We start from the raw sequence: 3,960 nt of genomic DNA, 5'->3' as shown, positions 1-3,960 counted from the left end.
CACATAGAGTAACGCTGCGTGTTTCTAAGCATTTCAGGGGACCTTTAAGGGTACTAATGAGTACTTAAGAGAGTACTAACATCAGACAGTCCATATTACAAACGTGATTTCTAAAATCCATTCCCATCAATATTCACTAAATTCACTTTGTCAGTGGAGACAAAATGTCATATCTTTTTGGAGAGAAAGCAGCACAGTTATTATCTGAGTTGGAGAGAGAGTGACTCCTCATTACCATTAAGCGTTACGGAGACATGTCTACACTGCATGTGTCTGTTGTTGCGCTTAACAACTTGAAGCTGTCTACAAAAAGGTGTTGAAGGTTCCAGATTCATTTGTCCTGTTTTATAAAGTAGGTTCAGAGTAAATCAGAATTTTTTGCTGTAATGGGTTCTATGTGATTTTGAAGAGGCACTTACACCATTTGTAAATAAGTTTTTACTATTTGTGTTGCTTTAGTAACATGATGGTAATCCACAGTATTTTAGAAATAAAGTGCATTTGAATATAATTTATACTTTTCTTTTTTTTTGATCAAAGGTAAGGTTTTACATATTTGTTACTGTTAAATACGTTTTTATTTTGCTTATGTTTTGTTTTTTTAACTGTGCTCTGTTTTTGTAGTTGTTTTTTTTTTTTACTTTGCTCTGTTTATTTGCTGACTTTTGAGGTTTGAATTGAGGATTGTCAGCTGCTCTAGCCCAAGCTGTGATATAAACGAACGCTATTGGCTATTTTAAAAAGGGGCGGGGCTGCTTGATATGTCCCGCCCTGTCTTCCTGTTTCAGTTAAAATGACGTCAACACATAGAGTAACGCTGCGTGTTTCTAAGCATTTCAGGGGACCTTTAAGGGTACTAATGAGTACTTAAGAGAGTACTAACATCAGACAGTCCATATTACAAACGTGATTTCTAAAATCCATTCCCATCAATATTCACTAAATTCACTTTGTCAGTGGAGACAAAATGTCATATCTTTTTGGAGAGAAAGCAGCACAGTTATTATCTGAGTTGGAGAGAGAGTGACTCCTCATTACCATTAAGCGTTACGGAGACATGTCTACACTGCATGTGTCTGTTGTTGCGCTTAACAACTTGAAGCTGTCTACAAAAAGGTGTTGAAGGTTCCAGATTCATTTGTCCTGTTTTATAAAGTAGGTTCAGAGTAAATCAGAATTTTTTGCTGTAATGGGTTCTATGTGATTTTGAAGAGGCACTTACACCATTTGTAAATAAGTTTTTACTATTTGTGTTGCTTTAGTAACATGATGGTAATCCACAGTATTTTAGAAATAAAGTGCATTTGAATATAATTTATACTTTTCTTTTTTTTTGATCAAAGGTAAGGTTTTACATATTTGTTACTGTTAAATAAGTTTTTATTTTGCTTATGTTTTGTTTTTTTAACTGTGCTCTGTTTTTGTAGTTGTTTTTTTTTTTACTTTGCTCTGTTTATTTGCTGACTTTTGAGGTTTGAATTGAGGATTGTCAGCTGCTTCAAGAAGTCTCTGTTTGGCCAGATCCATATCTTGTCTATGACGTGGTCAATGGCATCCTTCAACAATATTTCATGGTGGATCATCAGGTATGCCAGAAAAAAATGTGGCGGAGCGGCTGACACCATCTATGCAGTGCACTAACAACATATCTGGGGAAATAAAAAAGAACGACACTCAAAACAAATTCATCCATAATCAGTTTGTCACTGTAGGATAAATGATGGATGATCAATTTTGTGTGTGTGTGTGTGTGTGTGCGCGCGCACGCGTGTGTGCGTGTGTGTGTCAGCTCTTACTTTCTGTGTTACTCAGGTCCTTGTGGATGAATTCTGAAGCTGGGAATAAGTCCTTGCTGATGTCAAACCTGTGTTCATCCCCCTTTCTGGCTAAACTTAACAGGGGTTTGTAACACACGCACACCGTAGTAAGTGATGTTCATTTCTTTGTAATATTCCACCTTTGTATCATTCTTTCCTTGCAGGTATTCCTTGTATGCCACAGTGTTCAAGATGTGGGTAATACCCATCTCCTTCAGTTTGGCTCGGTCCATTGCTGTCTCTCTGCACAAAAACACAACACCCTAAATTAGTCTTTCAAGGTAGATTTATAAAAGAACTCTTACAGTGAGAGAAATATAACTGGATGTAGTGTTTGATTCCTGTTCATACGGTACCAGTGTGTAGCAGACTTACTCATTTCCAATGAAGACATTGGGCCAGACCTCAGTGACAGGTGTCCAGTGCACTTTATATTTGCACATGTGACGCTCCAGTTGGAAAATGTTTACAAGGAAATGGTTTTGTAGCATTTGTGTTTGCATCTCGCTGTAATGTATTTCAAACGGTCTGTTGACATTCCCCTTTTGGGCTGATCTTCTCAGTGGTTGCAGGAGACATATTCATGCCACCCTGATCATTCCCATTCTCTGAGATAGTGCTGCTGATGTCAGCCTTCAGCGGCACTTCTCTCTTTTGTGTGGACATGATGTCTGATGTACTCTATATGGTACTGTCCGATATTGTTGTCAAACTGTATCTGATATTATCAGATGTACAGTTCTCAAACTCTCTCTGATACACACTGTGTGTGAGACTGACTGTACAGATTGTGTCTATAAACTGTATGTATTTCTACATGCTGAATATAGACTGGCATCTGTAGGCTACACAGTATTCGCAGACTTTGCTCTTTGCTCGGTGAGTCTCTTCGCATCCACTCGGATTATCACTGAACTTCAGAGATGCTGCGAGCGCGCGGCTCCTTACAAACAGCCTCTTCGATGACGTAATCAAATGGAACGTCTCATTGTAGTTCCACAGTTACCATAGAAACGGAATGTTTACTACAAGCGGAGGAGCTCAGATTATTACCGATTGCTCTAGTGATCTCTTAGTGATTGATTTCAAACACATTACTGCTTTACATGGTTTAGCCTACACATATTTGTAAGACAATACATTTTACATGCGATATATTTAAAAAGTTAATTATGTTCATAGCCAACATGTTTTTCTATGTATGGTGTGTATAATTAGCGCTGCGGCTTTGCGGTTTAGTGCGTAGCCTACTATGCGTCTCGTGTTTTAATAAACAAATAAAACTAAATAAAATTTATATTCCACTAACCGCATGCCGCGTTTTTCAAAACAAAATGTGTTCTGTGTAGATTGGCCCCTAAAACCTCGATTTGTGCAGTTATTTGTTTTGAGTAAAAGTAAAATAAACACAAAACACTATTACAAATTGAGTAAAAGGGTTGAAAGTTACTGGATTTATAGCTATAAGCTGTTATAATATTATATTAATAGTAATTAGTCTGGTTAATTAATTAATTAACTAGTTAACTAGTCTCTAATTAGTCTAATATTAGTCTGTTTCTCTCTTATTCTGAGGTCACCGTAGCCACCAGATCCAGTCTGTATCCAAATCAGATGGTCACTGCAGTCACCCGGATCCAGTACGTATCCAGACCAGATGGTGGATCAGCACCTAGAGAGGATCTCTACAGCCCTGAAAGTCAGCAGAGACCAGGACAACTAGATGAGCCCCAGATACAGATCCCCAGTAAAGACCTTGTCTCAGACGACCACCGAGATAAGACCACAGGAACCAGATGAGTCCTCTGCACAATGTGACTTTGCTGCAGCCTGAAATTGAACTGCTGGTTTCGTCTGGCCAGAGGAGAACTGCCCCCCGCCCCCAGCTGGATTACGACATCACTGAATTCAATGATCTGCCTTTAACTGAAAAATGTGTGTTTACTATTGTCACTTTGCATTATTGACACACTATTTTCCTAATTAATGCTGTACAGTTGCTTTGACACAATCTGTATTGTTAAAAGCGCTATATAAATAAAAGTGACTTGACTTGACTTATAGATGTTTATGACTGAATGTCAGCTTGCAATCATTGTTCACTTTGTTTCATACAAATTAAAGTTAAATAAGTTACATTTAG

General features: G+C 37.9%; 1 pseudogene; it reads right to left on the bottom strand.

Annotated features, from left to right (window-relative positions):
• Nucleotides 1-1,439: 1,439 nt before the first annotated feature.
• Nucleotides 1,440-2,483, bottom strand: LOC107689249 (dual specificity protein phosphatase 13-like; annotated as a pseudogene).
• Nucleotides 2,484-3,960: the final 1,477 nt, after the last annotated feature.

This window comes from Sinocyclocheilus anshuiensis, unplaced genomic scaffold (assembly GCF_001515605.1).
Source record: "Sinocyclocheilus anshuiensis isolate Anshui unplaced genomic scaffold, SAMN03320099.WGS_v1.1 scaffold882, whole genome shotgun sequence".
NCBI classification, from domain to species: Eukaryota; Metazoa; Chordata; class Actinopteri; order Cypriniformes; family Cyprinidae; genus Sinocyclocheilus; species Sinocyclocheilus anshuiensis.
Note: the sequence above shows the minus strand (reverse complement) of the source record. Positions and strands in the feature narration are given on the sequence as shown.